Source organism: Anser cygnoides, chromosome 6, assembly GCF_040182565.1.
Source record: "Anser cygnoides isolate HZ-2024a breed goose chromosome 6, Taihu_goose_T2T_genome, whole genome shotgun sequence".
Lineage (NCBI taxonomy): Eukaryota > Metazoa > Chordata > Aves > Anseriformes > Anatidae > Anser > Anser cygnoides.
Window position 1 is genome coordinate 30,048,834 of NC_089878.1, and position 19,025 is coordinate 30,067,858.

The window sequence follows — 19,025 nt, forward strand, 5'->3', positions numbered from 1 at the left end:
AACTACTACTTCCTCCCCAGGAGAAGAGTGAAGGTGTTAGAACAGTCAACTTTGCAAACATGAAAGATTCTCTTATTTGTTTGATGCCTCAGTTCCTTGGACATTCTCAGATGAAATAGAAGAGGTTCTCATTACCATGGTGAGATGTCTGTCAGCTCTGAAAAAAATGTTCTTGGGCTTTATTTAAAAAAAAAAAAAAAAAGGAAAGAAAGAAAAGAAAGAAAAGCCCCATGTCTAAACAGAGTGGTTTGCCCATGAAAATACCTCAGAACCCAGGTTGCAGTGATGCCCACAGATACATAGGAGGAGTTAGGAGTCTGGGAAGGGGAACTGGGAGAAAGTTCTCTAAATATTGATCTTTACCCACTGTTCAAAGCCTGCATGCCTCCTTCTATGTGTGATTAATAATCATGGATCTTTACTGAGAGTACAGAGTACTTAATTAAAAAGGAAACAACATCTGAGAAAAAAAATCATTCTTCTCTACGAGGTCAAGCAGAGGAATAGAAGGAATGGTAGTGGGACGACCACGTTTTAAGACAAAAATTCAGGTGCCAGACCACCTGAGCCCAAGATCTCCACTTTCAATCCCCTCCAACACCTTGATGAAACATTAAACCTCTGCTATGCGTCTGGTCAGACTGGGCAATACCAATCGGTTATGGTTCTCTCCTTGCCTTAATATAATATTTGAGGGATTATTTTGCTGTTGCACAGAGAAATATAAGACAACTTAGTTTATACAAAATAAGCTAGTACTGCAGAGCTAATAGAAAAATAAATAAATGAAATGTTATTTGTCTCCCTAGAGAAAATGTTATGACTTTGAACACACACACATGGATCTGCTAAGTAATAAGGTAGCATCTTTTCCTTGCAATGATTTTCATGCTAATAATCTCAGTTTGAATAACCAATCCACAAGCAAGCATGTTGCTTTTATTAACATTTATGCTTATTCAACAAAAATAAAGTTTACTTAGCCTTTGTCCTTGAAATAATATTTCTCCCATGCTAAGAAATATTCAGTAAGCAATACACATATAAATACATCAAAATAAAAAAGCTAGGTTTCATTCCTTATAAAGGAATAGAAATAATTTTATTGCCATAGGCCATCTCAAAATTCCAGGCATTTTTCTGAGCAAACTCAAGAGTACACAAAGAATTTTGAAATAATTTATTGGAAATAATTCTCATGATTCTAAAAGTATATTAGAAAAAGTTCCCTCAGGACCCTGGGATACATATAATTGGGCCCTATAGATTTGTACCTGTTCAGTTTCATCTGGTGGGCTCAAAATGGCTCTTTGCTTACAGTGGAACGGAATGTGCTTCCCCAGCCCCTGCCAAAAGGTTCAGGGACTTGAGACATGGAATGTCCGACTGCCATTGAAGACTGAGGCAAAGAACTTGAGTACCTTAGCCTTCTTCATGTCTATTGTTACCAGTTCTCCCTTCTCATTTATCAGAGGAGGTACGCTCTCCTTGTCCTTTCTGAGAAATGTTCCTATAGTATCCCTTCTTGCTATTCTTCGCATTTCTTGCTAAGCTTAGACCCATCTGAGCCTTGGCTTTTCTGATCCCATCCCTACACACCCAGATGGCATCTCTGTACTCTTCCCAGGCCACATGCCCCTGCTTCCTCTGCCCGTGCATTTCCTTCTTGCACCTCAGTTTGACCAGCAGGTCCTTGCTCAGCCGTGCTACTTTCCTGCCTTCCCTGATTGTTTTATTACACATGGGGATGGAGAGCTCTTGCACTATAAGAAAGGCATCCTTAAAGAGTTGCCAGCTGCAATCAGTTCCTGATTGAGATTATTTTGCTTTGTTTAAAGGAAAGACTAAAAGTTACACATTCATGTGCTGCCTGAAAGGGTTTTATGGACCATCATTTGTCTGCAACAATTACATATAACAAAATGCATTGAAAGACAGACACAAAGCCTTCTTAGCTTTATGTTAGGGATTCAAACTTAATAGCAATTTACATTCCTGTAGCACCTAAGGATTAAAGCAGTTTTAGGGACAAGATTGAATCTATGCTTGCAATCCCTTTTGAGCTTAAGACATTTACTGAAACAAGCATGTGAGAGCATTCGCCATGGCTAAAATCCCCTTACATCATGTGACTGCAGAAAATTATTGCGAGCTGGGGCAGGATTGTGTATTATTCCTTTTATTCAAAAGCATAGGTGGGATTTTGGCAGTCCTCAGCACAGAAAATGCCTTGATTGCAGCTGTTGGATAGCATTGTCTTGGAAAAACTTATGTCTCAGTCCCCTAGTGTTTGAGGGGGAGGGGAAGAAGGAGACTTCTGCTCCATTTCTTATTTTACCAAAATATAAACAGAACAGGAGATAACAGACCTATTCACAGACAAGATAACAGACATATGTTCCCAAATCTTCAGAATCCCAACTGGAGAAACTGGGGGGAGGAGGATCTATATGGCTGCTGCTTCTCCTTTTGAATACCATATTTGATACTAAAGTACTGACACATTTTTAGGACAAGCTCTGTGAATACATAGTAATTTGTTCATCCACGCTGATCAGATATCAGCTGATTCTGCCTGACAAAGGATTCATTAACTGTTATCCAAGTTTCTTTTTTTCCATGTGCTTTTGAGTTTGTTTCTTGCTCAGTTTGTGTAGTGCACTCAGATGTTTTCAGATAATTCCTCTAATAATTTAAGTAAATGCATAAACATATTGTAAGACCTGCAGGGATTTGCTTCAGGAGGTCAGGGTTTCCCCAGCTTAAAGTAGTGCATAATTGCCAACCAGAAGCAGCAACACAGCTGCTATGAGAGAGAGAGGCTCAGAGCTTGCATGCGTCCAAGATAACCAGGGTGAAAAAAGTCTCTTCAAGCAGCTGTTGTTTCATTGCTTGGCCACTCATCCCATGGCTAAGGATTATAATTAGCATTACAACCACAGGAGTTTTTTTCAGGTTCCACTGCAGCAGCATGAACCACAGTGGGCAGCACCTTTGGGAATGAGGATATGTAGTTTCACGGCAACAGAGGGATTACAGAGCATCCTTCAGTATCAGCCTACTCTGTATTTGTTACAAAGATTTAAGTACGACACAGAAAGCAGCATATACTGGTGAAATAAGCATGTCAGAAAAGGCTGCAGGGAATCAAATCAAAGCCCTCATATCTCAGTGCATCGTATACGCTTCCTGTCAGGCAGGAGCCTGTGTCTCACAAACACTAAATTGACTGAATCCTCACAACACTCCTATGAAATACGGCGTTGCTATTCCTATTTTACAAGTACAAGCAAGTACTATGTGAGCCACACAGAGCATCAAATCCAGAGTTATGCTGGGAATTCGATACCCAATTGTTGTTTATTTTGGTTGAAGTGAATGGAAACTGGAAATGAACTAAAGTCTTCTGAGTCCCAACCCACTGCCTACCAGATGATTTTTCTAAACATGTCTTTTATTTTATATCAAACACAAACTACTGAGGACATCCGTGGTTTTCTCCAGACTGTCTGCTAAGTAACTGACACCAAAAGAGAAGGCTCTGGCATACCTATTTACAAACATGCCATTCCAGATTAAATGTCCGATATCCTGAATACAAATCACTACCTTAGGGGTATTTCCTCTCTCAAGGGAGCAGTTTCATCTTCCATTTGTGTATGAATCACAAAAGCAAAGTAAATGATGCAGACCATATTCTGAAACATGCATAGTTTTATGCCACTTCTTTTCCTATCTGCCATTATGATGCATTCATGAATTACTTTATCTCCCCCCCTTTTTCACCTATTTGTAATTAGAGGGCAGAACAGATGGTAGTAGCTTACTTTAAAGTGATGTCTTTATTAAAGCACTTCTCAGTATGCTACCTAACAATTGTGCACAACAGCAAAGAAATTACTCTAGCTATGGACAAATCTCAGAAGGTTTGGAGATTCATAGTAGAGACACATCAACATCTCAGAAAATCTATGAGATCAGTACAAAATTCCAGAAGCCACCAGCTCAGCTGAATGGCACTTCAGGAGCGTCACTTCCACCTGAGGTCTTTGGAAACACCATTGCCAACCATATATACATAAAAGTTAGGAGTCAGAATCTCTCTCTTCAAGCTCCATTTTCACATTTAGTAGGGGCTTAAGCATTACACCTCTGCACAGAGGCAAAAAGGGAACGATATTTACTGTTTGGTATTTGAAGCATTAGAGAGCAACTGCCTAAAATTGTCCTGTATCTCCCACCCTTACAAAGGAACAAAATCAAAACCTAAAAGCTCTAGTGCCATGTACTACTCACTGGCTGCTTTCTTTTCTATTACTGTCCCTTGTAGCACACTATCTTCCTGTAATCCTTGACACTACTCTCCCCATACCCCTTCCACACTTTACACCCCTTGCAGCTCCCACCTGTCCCCACTCCCTGACCACCCTGAGCCTCCATCCTCAACTTCCAGTCTCTCTCTGGTCTTCAGTCTTCAACCCTAAATGACAGGGTGACAATTAGTTGGTTTAAACAAAGAATTTTATTCCTGAAACCCAGGAAAATGACATTTATTTTGTTAGGGTCAGCCTTGTTTCACTATGAAAATAAAGAGCAGTGTAACAAAAATAATCACTGTGCCCTCAGCTCTTATTATACTAGTGGCAGAAAGCATCCGTTTTACACAGGTGAACAACAAAGATTTACCAAACAATTCTCCCTTCTCAATCGTTACATTTGCATTAACATTTCAAAGAAAAGCCATATTGACAGTGGGGCAAATTGTTCACCCCCAGAAGACTACAGACGTACCAAAATCAGGAATTTAATCGTGATATATATTGTGCTCAAGAGAAGAGACCCAAAGCTTAGAGCTGTCTTTTCTTTTGCAATATTAAGCTGCAAGGAGAGAGCTTAGAGAGGGGTGAAAAATAGTTCAATAGACTTTGTATCCAGCCCAGATCACAATGGTCAGTTAAACTGAGTAGCACCTCCAAAATGCTCCAGCAGCTGGCTGAGCAGAGCCCTCCCCTTTATTCTATTTCAGAACAGTTGACCTCCTGATACAGTTCTTTAGCAAGCAGCAATTAATTACTGGCATCCTTAGATAAAAGCCCCATGATTTACAAACACTAAATACAAGCTTCAGCTGTTTAATGGTGCTGAAACCCACACTCTAAGGATGTGTTAGGATACATATTACACAACACTCATTATCTTTATGAAACAATTGGCAATATTGTGGCTATCAGAAAGTGTACCAGTCTGAGGGTTTTTTGTGCAAAAGGAGAAGAATGAATTCTCCAAAGATTCTCATATTTAAAATATGCTTTTCCTCACAGGCTTGTCCATATCTGGATTGCTTTTAGCTTTCTTGCTACAGTCTTTCCTCCTTAACTCAGCCCTGTGAAGACAATGAGATTTCAAAGACTAATTCTGGAGTACAGTGAGATTATCTTTACTGGCACAATTTGATAACAACTGAGTGATCTCTAGTTGCAAGTGTCTCAATTCCAGCTATTGACCACTAATATTTCAGTATCTCACCATAACTGAATTATGCACTAGGAAAATTTTCTGGTGTATTTCTAGAGCTCAGATTAACTACCTAAATCAGCTAATGGCAATCAGTGCAACAAACAGAACAGCTACATTCTCAGACCTATCGTACTTTTACTGGCAATACACATATACATTTGACAGAACCTACATATGGAGATTGATTTTTTCTTCAATGCTTTCCACTCAGTAATTTACCTACAAAATTCTATTATAAGGCTATGATTACAAAGGTTAAAACATTCTGAGCCAAAGGCAGTGATAAGTACTTAAATTTCAATAAGTTTTCAATAATAAACCTTAATAAGGCATATCCTAAAGGATCCTTAAACTTCAGTTTTTCATTCCAAAAACTTCAGGATGACCTATTGTTTCACAGGTAAATATATGTATATATATATTAAATGAAAAAGGTAAAAGGGATGCTCTAAAGAATCATTTTCAAAATTTTAGAATAAAAGCTTACCTCGTTATTTCAATTTGCTACTTTTTCCCAGCTGATCAGTCTTTTGTCTGCCCCCCCTCGTGTTTCTTGTTTGTTTGTTTGTTTTTTCCTTTTTCAGCTTTCCTATTCTCTTTGCCATCACCTATTATTAGCTGATGAATCAAGGATTCACATTACTAAGATACAGCTTGCAAATTAATTAGAGATGTTGAGCAAGAGAGAAGACAGTGAGCAGTGGCACTGCTGCCAGACTTTCAGTGTCAATGTCTGCACCTGGTTTTCATTTCTTTGGGATGTGTCATGATGTTAGGCCCCACAGTAATTGATAAAACTTATTGTAAATCTGGTTGCTAACACAGATTAATGTTTCGTCCCAGTCAACCAGAACATGCCAATAGATGCATGAGCACCATGTTATGATAAGGAGGTGGTCTCAGAACTTAAACAGAACATGAAAACTGGGTGTCAAAAAAGTAAATCTACTGAGCATTCCTTGGTTGTTAAGTGCTTTCTTGGATGAGAACTCTACCTGTGGAACAATGATGCACAATGAAAACCTGAATCAGTAACCATGCAGAACATGAAAATTAACAGATTTTAAGCTTTGGTCATAGTGCTGATATGTGTTAAGTGTCTCTTAGATTTTGCTTTTACTTAAGTATCCAGTGAGTAAACTTTTTTTTTCTATTTTTTTTAAAAAAAAACCTTCACAATAGACATAATCTGTAAGTGGACTGTCACTATAGTGTGATTTCAGTAAATCAATACAAACTTACAAACTCTTCCATTTATAATTGTTGATGTAATACATTTTAAGATGGTATCTAGCTGGACTGGACTACAGAAAAAATGATCAGGGATAGGAAAATAACTAGTCTCTTTGCTCCTCATAAATGTTTAAACTTTAAAAAAGATCTTTTACTGATGAGTTTTTTTTTTTTCCCCCCTCCTACTACTTGGTTTCTTGTATAATATAGCATTAGAAACATGTATTCTGCACATTAACTAAAGGGCGTAACTACACAGCTTTATGAATCGAATCAAGTCCATATTCCTGACTAGGAAATCATAATTTCCTCTATCCAAACAATAAATGGCAATGTCCACTGATGCCAAGAATTGATTGCTTTGGATTCTCCATCCTTTAAGCATAAATTTGAAACACCAAGCAATTAAAGGGAATTAATTATATTTTCAGACTAGATTTGTTATATTGTTTAGGACTTTCATTGAAACCATATATTAGGGCAAGATTCCTTCACACTAAGACCTGGAAGGACAATAGTCCTTTATCTTGGAAGCTGAAGTTTAATCAACATTTGACAAGACCATAGTCACCTCCTGTATTTAATTGGACAGGCTTCCAGTGAAGTGGCAGAAGAGGGATGGAGAGGTTTGCAGGAGGCAGGTGCTAAGAAGCACAGGTGGATAAATTGTCCTCTCAGCCTGGGCGGGGGGGTGTCTAAACATGTCCTAGAAACATAAATCCCTCATTAGGAACTGGCAAAATAAGACAGCCATATGTAATCATAGCAAATACAAATTCCTCTCTCCTCAATTTGTTATGAAACAGCATAACTTCAAGACAGAAAACCTATGGCATGCCCAAGGAGACAGCAAGAGAGGTCATTGTCATAGGGCTGTGTAGGAGACCTTATTACCAAAAAACATCTCCTTGAGCTGTTTTACTCAGCTATCACATAGACACAGAGCTTCATGTGGTGACCCTAGCTACTCACATCTTCTCCTTTCTATTAGTGAGAATAAAACCTTCTGCCTAATGAATCTTTGTGGCTTGAATACAAAGGCTTTTGGGGTGGGAGAGGGAGTGTTCTTCCCCTTGTTCAGCTGGGAGCCTAAGACAGAGGGGAAATCAGCGGATATGTGGAATTGTATATCCTTAATACTTAGTAGAGCTGGAAAGTGAACCCCACTGTCCCCAGTTTAGCATTTTAGCAGAGAAGCACTTATATTCACTGAACTGGTTCTGTACCAATCTGTCCAGGCTAGTTTTTGAAGAAGAAACAAGCTCCTAGTGCTGTCCCATGGCCCCAGTCACTAGACCATTAAGATTTTTTTTTTAGCATTTTATGATGTCTTTATTTCATTGTGCATGTTTTATCTCTGTCTAATTGCATTTGTAAATTGTTTTATGCATCTCAAAGTGCTCAAAAGACTGGAGACACCGATAAAATATAGGAGAATAAACTGGGAGAAATAATTACTGAAATATAAGATCCAATATCTTGAAAAATCGATTTAAGGAAACTGCTGAAGGGATATGCATCCCTTGTACCTATTTAGAGTGAGTCATTGGAGGAGGGGCAATCTGGAAGAACTGAAGAAAATTTCTGTTTGATTCATCTTACTGGAGATAACCTTAGAAATTCTAGAGTCTGTGCTGCAATGCAGGAAAAATTTAAAGCACAATAAAACCCAATTAATCTAATGAATACATAAGAGAAAGCACACAAGCTGGCAAAACTATGAGGGTCCACTCCACCCACAAAGATCCTAGGACATTTTTGTTCACTCCTTTGGCACAGAAATATTTTTATTGCTAACTTTTAATGTAGTGTTAACTTTTAGTGAAGTACCGTTAAAGCAATACTGGTCACTTGCATTTTGTTGAAAAATTTGATCTTCAAATCTTTTCCTTCACAGTTTAAGTTTTACAATTTGGGGACAGTTTATAGGGAAGGATACCGGCACTCCCACCCCTCCTACCTCAAGGTTTAGCAAACTCTGGTCTATCTCACAGAATCTAAATTCCAAACTTTTTCTGCTCCTGAGGTGAAATCCTGACTCCCACGAAAACAAGGACTTGTACTAATTTTTATGGGGTGTGTATTACTACTTCCCAACTTCTGCAAAGTTCAGATTCAGATATAAACTTTGGTGTCTACAGCAGAAAGCTCAGCCTTGGGGCACGCCAGTGTTTTACTACATCTGGGAGTTGTGGATCAGACGTTTGTCTGGCAAAACCACATAAAATGGGGGGACATACCACCACATGAATCAGGTTGAGAGCTGCTGAGAACCGTGAGGTGAGGAAAAAGAGAAACGTAGAACACAGAGGAACTAAGATTAGATTTGCCACAAAGGGAGGGAAGGAAGGATACATTTGGTCTTATATGTAATGGAGACTGACCTGACATTTGAGGTTATACAAAATGACAGGATGACATACTGTGCATGTTTACTTTTCAGTCTGCAACACTATCCTTATGACTTTTGCAATATTATGTTTACTACGTAAGGGCGGCCGTGTCTGAGTACATGGAGGAGAGACAACCTGGGAACATACAGACAGTGGGAGCTGTCTGTAGCGCCCTCCCCTCCAGGGCTACACTGAGCCAACCTCTTAGAGCAGCAGTGCTGTCAGAGGGGGGTGGACTTCCAGTTGCAGATAAGAGAGTAAACTTGGATCTTAAAAGCTCCAGGATTCTCTCAGCAGGACACATTCATTTTGTGGCCAAGTTTCCCTCCCACTTAGATATATGTAATTGACTGAAATAAATGAAACCTACCCAATAAGTGTTGTCCCTCTCTTTCTCTTAAAGCTTGGAGAACCCCCCTCTGGTTCCTGTTGCTCTAAAATACACATTTCTCCTCCCTGACATTCATTCGAGGATCAGTAATGCAGGTGAAATTGTGAAATACTAATTTATAGCAAAGCAATAAACCTATAAAGAACTGACATCAAGTCTAATATAAACCAGTTTGGAGAAGGGATATAGAGGAGCAGACAGTGCCCTATACAGAGCAGGCAGTAGCCCACACCCCATCCCTCTAATCCACAACTTTAGACCACATCTTATATATGGACCAAAAATAAGAACCAGGGAAAAGATTCATGCAAACATCTAAGACAGAAGAAACTGTGATGCTGCAGCAGCATATCTTCAGATATAATGTGAAATGTTAATTTCATTTCAAAAAAAAAGGAAACATGAACAAAGTATTTGTTTGTAGTTATACACAGTTTGAGGACTTTCTATTCTTTGAGATGTTCAAAACTCAAATAGACAAAGCCCTGAGCAAGCTGATCTAGGTGGACCTAATTTGAGCTGAAGTAGGATGAACGAAGTGAATTCCACAGGTACCCTCCCACTTAAAGTATTCCATAATAAAATTCCTTATGAATTCAGCATCTGCATTTTTCCCTGAATGTTATTACAGCAGAGTCAAAAAGTCTGAATTTCTAGCAATTTGCTTTTACTTAACAGTTGTATCAAGAAATACTATGGATGAAACAGCATAGCTTTTTTTTTTTTTTTTTTTCCCCTCTCACATTAGATGCATACCGCATGTCCCCATCTCCCTGTAGAAACACATTTACTAGATTCACCCAAAATCAGAAGTACCATTCACAGACAAAGCATTACTGGTCAGTGCCATGGCAAAGATGTGGAAAAAGCAGAACCTACTTCAGGCAGCTTGCTGAGGGGCAAACTGTTTTCTGACAAATATACTCAAGCCCAGCCAGCTTTGCTGTTGCTATCACTGCAGCTAGCACTCAAGGATATGAACAAGATCTCTGGCAGAGCAGTGTGAGCCAGAGGCAGAGAAAGAAGCAGAAAAGGACCTAAAGAAAGGAAAGAATGTCAGGAACATTACTGTCTGATTAGGAATGCTTCTGTCTCTAGCTGCTTCAAAAAAGGGGGGAGTGAAGTTGGTCAAGTCTGATTTGAGTAACCAGAAATTATGTATTTCTGCATTCTAATAGTAAGGTTTTCTGTGACAAGCTCTCTGAAATGCTTCATATTGGCCTCAGCTGTCATTCCAGCTGTACAAGTCTGTATCAAATTGAAAGAGCTTATTTGGTTTTTCCTCATATTATAACTCATTAATACTTTTTAATAAAATAAAAGGTCAAATCAGCACTTATACCATGTCAAAGATATTATATTAATGTTGCTGTAGATATGACCCAATAGACTCATGGTCAGAAGAGAACCAGGCAAGTTCAGAATATTGCAACTCATTGACTAAGTCTTAAGTTCAGTTGCGTTTAGAGTTTTCCAGAACGTACTACCTTAAAGGAAGGCAATAAATCTTGCTTTCAGGGACACCTAGAAGCTTTGTCAGACATTGAAACTTATTTGGGTTCTGAATTTGAAACAAGCACTTTTCATATTCTTTAAATAACAGCTGACTGATCACAAGCCTAGAACTTCTGTTTTATTTATGGATACTACATTTTCCCAAACAACAAAGCAAAATTGCAAAGGTTAGTTACATAAATAACAAATAAACTCCCTCTTGCAAGATCTATACATTTCAAGTTTGAATTGTTTTTCTACCAGCACCTAATGCATACAGTTGTTGCTAATCTGTTGGCTGGCAAAGGATCAACAACCTTGAATTTTTAACAGCTAAAAGCATACATCTAAAGATTGCAATGATAGCTTTGCTTATCTCTGTCTGGTGGACTGTAAATTCTGCTAGCTGGAGTTTTCAGAGGTAGGCGCTAGAGTCAATGAGTACAATGATTTTGAAAAGATGAAGTAATGTCATTAGAAAAGAAAAAAAAGACAGGTTGAACTGGACACATTCTTTCAATTGTTTCAAGACTTAGCAGGACAGAGGTCTACCTTTCACCTTAACTCAGCCCAATATTCTAATCAGAGCAAAATTGTTTTTTGCTATATATTGCACAGTACCATCTTGAAAATCCATCAAGGGAGGAAGCAGACTTAAAAGACAGACATATATGCAGACAGGTTTCAAAGAATTCCTCTGCAAGTTCTTATCCACTAACTTTTAATATTGTTTTATTTAGACAATTCTGCCTGATATGCAGTGGTCTTAGAAACAAAACCAAAACACCCAACCTTGTTAATCAATCTTAGAGACAAGAAAGGAATCTGAACAAGCATTTCCCTAAAAGCTTTACCACAAACTGCTGACAAAATTGCAACCACCACAAAAATGACCTGAACTGGAGCAGTATGTACACCTCACCTCAGACCTTCAGATGAAGAAAGAACATGTAAAAGTCAAAAACTACAAGGTCTTCCAAACATTAAATTCCCTACTACATGCAACTGGTGCATTAGCAATTCTTTAAGAAATCACTGGTTTTGATGTCTCATTGGTTTCACTGGTTAGAGGAGCCCTGCAAAATCACTGCTAGGAGAAGAGCAGAATTGGATCAAAGAAATCATTCCCATCTGAAGCACAGCTCAATGCAGATAGATACAGGAAATTCTTTCTGCTGGCAGATCATGTAAGGTCCTTTTAGTCAGAAAGTAGTGGCTTCATTGCTTTTGTGATTTATGGCATACTAGAACTGTCATCTATGGATTGTTTTTTGAGCAAGATATTTGTTAGAGCCTGAACACTCTTACAAAGGTTAGGACCAGATGAACAGTGAAACGCTGTCTTCCTCAGAAGTAATACATTCTCTGAATTTCCCAGATAGGAATACAATCTACACACATATCCATACACAGTAATACCAGTGCCTTTAGGACACAACAGATTTAATATGCCTATGAAAATCAGCAGAAGAATTCATGTGAAGGCACTCTCTCACACTTTCATGAATTGTCAGACTTACAACTAATTTGCTGTGCTTGGAGAAGTGTCAGCATACAACAGACATACTAGATGCAGACAATGCACTGACAGGTATCCAGGCATATATTTTTTCAAATGGAAAACTATATCTTAGCCAAGACTCCAGAGAGGAAAACAAGGGAAATAAATCTCAGACGTGTAATATCCTGAAGAAGGGAACCCCATGCTTTAAACCTTAAATCCTGATCTCGTAATTTTCTCAGTTCCTCTGCACTTGAATCCTCCTGCCTGTCTCCCTACCTGCTAAAATGCACCACACAGTACCAGAAAGCCTGTGCACTTAATTTAGTGCACCCAAGCCTATATCCACGATGGTCTGCACTGTCTCTGAGGGATGCAACACTTAACACTGCTTGGGCTTCAACACTGAGTCTTTGTGAGGTTTATTTGCTAAAAACCTGATGGGTTATGGAGCACATGAACCAATATCACAGAGAGTGCTAACAGTACAGCCTTGGTTTTGCTTTAAGCATAACAGAGTTTTCAGAATTAGAATGTGACCACTTCTTTTAAAATGTGTCAAAGATATTTCTTCTTTTAACTTGTTCTCTAGGTAAATTGAATCCACACAATTTAACATTGAAAATTATTCTACTCTCACCACCCTCTCCTGCACTGCCTCCCATTTTCAATCCCCAAAAGAAAATCAGTCTTACATGAGCACTTACTGTAATTTTATGTCTATCACTTGGAGACAGGTAAAACTCTTCGCACTTCTAGCTATTCTCCAACCCTTTATCCATTCAGCCACAGTTTTGCTGTCAAGGTGGTGTGCAGACTCTGGTAAATGGAAAAGTTCATGGACTGATGAGCAATGCAGTATCTGGAGCACAGAAAACAAGACGGTTTGATATCATCCTTCAGGTGTAAACTCCAGGGTTTAGTCTTAGAATTGTCACTACTTTTACAGCCTATGTTTTGTTTTTTTTTCCTCCTCCAAGGACCTTCCTTTATTAAAATGCCAATATAAGCTTTATTGGTTAACTAATTCTGTCTATATAAGCAAAAGGCATTTGGAAAAGCAATAAATTCTTAGGTCTTACAGAATACCAAATAACCCTTATTCAAATACCACAGGTTACAAACAGATATTAAGCATGTACACATTCAGCGGGAGATGACCAGAGTTAATATTAGTTAATGTCTGATATATCAAACTCCTTAGGCATAGCAAAATAACTGTGATCCCATGGAGCAAGTAGTAATATTTTATAAAAGGAAAAGAAAATGCATATATCAAAACTCATGCTCATTCTGAATTCAGACGACTTCTTTATCATGCTGATCTTTGGTTCCTAACTAAACGCGCTTCTAAGGATTTCAAGATTCATAGACAAAATTGAATTGTTTTACATATCCCAATGACATAAATAGCTTTGGTACCACTGCAAAGGAATGGAGGCACAAGGGGCCAATCACAGGCTTGACTTTCATCTTTTGCCATTACCAGAAGGCAAGTCTAGCACATGGTCAGTAATTCACCTTGGATAAAGTCAGATCTAGTAGAGCTGAAGAACTCCTGGGGTGCTTGATTTAATCACTTTCTCAATAATTTCTTTTAATATTGAGATACTAAAGACTGTATGATAATTGACAAGATTGCCGCTGACACATTACTTTCCTAACAAAGCAATCATTTCATTGAAATGCACAAAAGCTACCTTTTCAAAGATGAACATGGCTTAACTATCACTTCCCCTAAATTTGTAGGGATCGGATTAGCAAGAATAGTGTAAGAAAACTTGAAGCTGAGCAGCATTTGCACAATTACTTTCTAATGACGTATTTCCAGCTAGATATCATGACAATTATAAATACAATTAGTTTAAGAAACTTATTATTCATAATCAATTAGAAACCTCGGGGAAGGGAAACACACAAGCATTTGCTAGCATGAAGACATAACTTGAGTCTTCCTGAGAGGAACAAGCAGACAGAGGTTTGCTCACTTCCAGTAGATGCCAAGTTAATATTGTGAATATCACACTTGCTGATGATAAAATCACACAGTAGGTAACTGATGCTTTTCTATTATGTTATTCACGCTTTACAGTTCCCTCAGAGAGCAGCCTCCATTGCTCACGGAATGATGATTTCAATTGGAGAGTAACAAAACAGGTTGCAAATGTACAAGAAGTCCCAAAGTTTCAAAACCAAATTTTGCAATGCTTTGAATTAACATTATTCCACTGAACTATACTGATTTCCACCAAGTGAGCATTTGATTCGTACAGGGTACCAGCTGAACTTTCAAAAAGTGCAATTTCTTAAAAAAAAAAAAAAATCAAAAAACATTTGTTTATAGTATCTTCATTGATCTTTCATTAGATCCATAGAGGTGATACAGACCATTCAATAACACTGAAAACCTAATTCTGTCTGGTTTTGCTATTGCACATATCCACTTAAATATTTCTTGAGGTTATGAAAATACCTCCTCTTCTAAACGAGGAAATCTGTCTTCCATCAGCACAGGCTGACTACCTTGCCAGCTTTAACCTCTGGTCTTTCTCTACTGTTACAAGTCATTAATCAGTTACTTCCATCACTGTAACCAGTAGTGACTATCTATAATCATCTTCTATGACTCTTTGAGAGCTTGCTATCCACTAGTGTCAATGCCATTTAGGTTATAAAAATGTGTTAGTCTAAATGCCATGCATGCATTAATCACTTGCCAGGCTTTTGCTGTTACAGTTTGCTGAATTCTAGTTGCAGCTATGCATCTTTTATGCAGGACAGCATTAACTGTAATAACATTAAAGACACTGCTCCAGAAAAGCTGGGATAAAAGCAATCAAAAGATAATTAACCCTGCAGTTCTATATTTTTCTTTCAGCAGCCTGAACGTGAGTATTCCCCTTGTTATTCTTGCTGTGCCAGAAAAGAGGAAGACAAACATTTAATCTGGGTAAACTGAGCCAGTAACAGATCCATAGATTTGATGGTAGGAGGGATCATTAGTTCAAGTTTGTCTTCCCATAAAACAAGTCAGAGAATGTCACCTCTCACTCTATACTCAACCAAAAAGGAAAAAAAAAAAAAAAAAAAAAAGACTAATGTTCAACTAACACACATTTTTACCAAGAGAAATCCAGCCTTTACTTGAATGAGGGTTGCTGGCTTTACTAAGAAACAAAACAAGACAATTGAAAAGGAATTTTCAGAACATGCCATACATAATACTCCAGACCTCCTGCATCACTTCCATGCTGCTTGCTTCCCTGCTTAATTTCTATGCATATGCTCACACCAAAAGGTAGCTCTCCTCTGCAGAAAGTCCTGCCTGCCACTACTCTCACATCCCTGTCCTGCATTTACCCTTATTCATGTCCACCCATTTTTACTTTTCTGCCCAAGAAATCTGTGGGAGGAGGCAGTCCAGGTACTGTCTAACACCAGCAACATTGCTATTTGCTGCCCGATCACTCACCTTCTTTCTCCAGAATGTTTTTGGTTGCAGCTAACAGGTTCCTTTCCACTTTCAGATAAATGCAACACTCAATTATTTTAAAACAATGAAGATTTATTGAACAGATGATCAAAAATCACATTAACAAACCCCATCTGCAGACACCAAATCTGCAAAATCTATAATTTCCTCTGGTAGTTTCTTCCAATAGCTAAATCTCTGTCACTGTGACTTATTTGCTTCTGTATTGTTATTTGAATTGGACCAGAATTAATTCCCTGCTGTTCCTATTGGTTTATTTTCTAGAATAAACATCAAACTCCACCACTATTTGCAATTTTTTTTTTTTTAGCTTTTAAAAATTATATTGGGACAAGAAGGATTCCCTTTTCTCCTTCATCTCGCATAGTTCCAGTACCTTACTCCTCCTTATTTTTTTCCCCCTGAGAAAAAAAGTGGGGAAGGAAGGCTGAGAGAAAATAAACGTAGTGGAGATACGATATGCCTGTTTGAGATCAACTTAGAACTTCCAGAAGAAAATGTTTATATAAATATAAATATTTATAGACACATGAAAAAAAAAAAAAAGTTAAAAATCTTTTGGCTTCAGCTCTAAGATCCTTTGAAATTTCTTCTGCTGTTTCAGGGCTGTTGGTGGTGCAGTACTGGATATCACTCAGTACTCTTATCTCTGAGTCTCCTCTAACTGCCCTCGACAGACAGCTCTCAAGATACTCATCCTGGCCAGTAAGAACATTCACTGCTCTGCTGCTTCTTATCTGTTTCCATTCCTTATCTATCACCCTTTCCCAACTGGCCAACTTCCCCCATCACATACATTTTGTTCCCATCTTCCCTTTCATACAGAGCATCTTCTCTTAACTACTCTTCAGGTGTTCAACCTCTTTTTAGAGTGGGTAGCTTGTGTCTCAGAAAACTTGTTGCATTGACTTATGAAGTGAATTGGAAGTAGTGCCTAAGTCCACTGCTTTCATAAGTGATGGAAAGCTTTACGTAAACAGTTGTCATCCAAGCACACAGAAAAAAAGGAAAGCTTTACAATCTTGCCAGAAATGTCCCTTCCCTCCACGCGTTTTCCTTAGCTATGGCAACACTAGCAGGTAGTATCACCTCAACATGGGCAGACAGCTCTGTCCTGGGAAAGGCAGACAGGAAGGAAGCAAAAGGATCCTGAGTTCTAGCACTAGCAGGACAGATTACTTCATCTCTGCATTTTGCTTCTCATTGCCTGTTTAAATTAAAATGACTAACTAGGTATTTTCACTGTAGATCTGGTCTTTACAGGGCCATTCAAGGTTTTAAAAAAATAATTCCATTCACTTCCAAAGTAAATTATGTTAAACCAACTTTAAAATGGCTTTAATCCTCTTTGAGAGCATTGTCCACAGTCTTACTATAGGTTAGTAATCCACTTGAAAATTAACAAGTTTGCTTGATTTCAGAGAACTGTCCTCAGTATTTCTTCACAGATGAGTCCTTACTATTCCACTATCAGCATTAAGTCTAGTGAAACAACAATAGCAATAAAGGTGACACCAGTAGCTGAATCTAATTTTTTCAGGAAAAGTTTTCTCTGAAGAGCTCATTCTGAAATACTGATTTGGTCAAAATCAGTTTTGTTGGTTCAACTAGCACAAGGGAAATTACTGTATAGAAGTATTTCTAAATACTTACTATGCATCCTAAATATGCCACATTCATAAATCACATAAGGACAATTCATTATGATAAGCAAAGAAAAAAGATGTTATCACAAAAGATACTGTGTGAAAATATTGAGATAATATTTATTATTAAAGTAATGAAGATATTCTTGATACTTTATTATTTATAGTTATTTATATGTTATTATTGATAACTCGTTACTTTGAGAACCATGTATGTTAGCAATTACTATTGCGGAATTTCTTCATATTGCTATGAAGGCACACGGCATGAAAACAAGAGCCTAGTCTATGATATCCCAGTTTAAATCCGATCATTACTGTAGTCCTAGGTTGCCTGAATGGCTATTGGTTTTGAACCAAGGAACGTGCCAGCTGACACTAGTAAGATGACAAGGGTTAAAGTACATTAAATCGCTAAATAACAGGGCCAACATTTAACCCCAAACAGAATTATATAATATCCCGAGTTGGAAGGGACCCACAAGGGGTATCAAGTCCAATTCCTGGTTCCACACAGGACCACCGAAAATTAAGACCATATGTCTGAGAGCGCTGTCCAAACAGTTCTTGAACTCCAGCAGATTCAGTGCTGTGACCACTGCCCTGGGGAGCCTGTTCTAGTGCCTGACCGCCCTCTTGGTGAAGAACCTTTTTCATAATATCCAGCTGAACATCCCTCACCTCAGCTCTGTACCGATCCCTCAGGTCCTGTCACCAGAGAGCAGAGCTCAGCGCCTGCACTTTTGCTCCCCTCCTGAGGGAGCTGCAGGCCGCCGTGAGGCCTCCCCTCAGCCTGCTCTGAACACAGAAAGTGACTTAAGCTGCTCCTCATACGTCTTCCCCTCTAGACCTTTCACCATCTTTGTAGCCCTCCTTTGGACACTCTCTAGTAGTTTTATGTCCTTCTTATATTGTAGTGTCCAAAACTGCGCACAGTACTGGAGGTGAAGCTGCACCAGTGCAGAGCAGAACAGGACAATCGCTTCCCTCAGCCAGCCAGCAATGCTGTGCCTGCTGCACCCCAGGGCATGGCTGGCCCTCGCGGCTGCCAGGGCGCACTACTGACTTACATTCAATTGCTATCAACCAAAACCCCCAGATCCCTTTCTGTGGGGCTGCTCTCCAGCCTCTCATCCCCCAGTCTGTAAGTATATCCAGGGTTGCCCCTGCCCAGGTGCAGAATCTGGCACTTGCTTTTGTTAAACTTCATAATGTTGGTGATTGCTTAGATTCTTAGTTTTTCCAAAGTCTCTCTGCAAAGCCTCTCTACCTTTGACAGAGTCAACAAATCCTCCCAATTTAGCATCATACACAAACTTAGTATACCTTCAAGTCCTGCAAACTAGGTCATTTATGA

The 19,025-nt window shown here is 38.7% G+C and overlaps 1 long non-coding RNA gene across 1 annotated transcript in view; it reads right to left on the reverse strand.

Moving 5' to 3' along the window:
• The window catches only part of LOC106034231 (uncharacterized), a 316,470-nt gene that overhangs the window by 162,645 nt on the left and 134,800 nt on the right, over positions 1 to 19,025 (reverse strand). The window contains exon 6 of the long non-coding RNA XR_010832305.1: positions 13,237 to 13,391. This is a non-coding gene — a long non-coding RNA (uncharacterized lncRNA). The remainder of the gene's footprint in view (positions 1 to 13,236; positions 13,392 to 19,025) is intronic.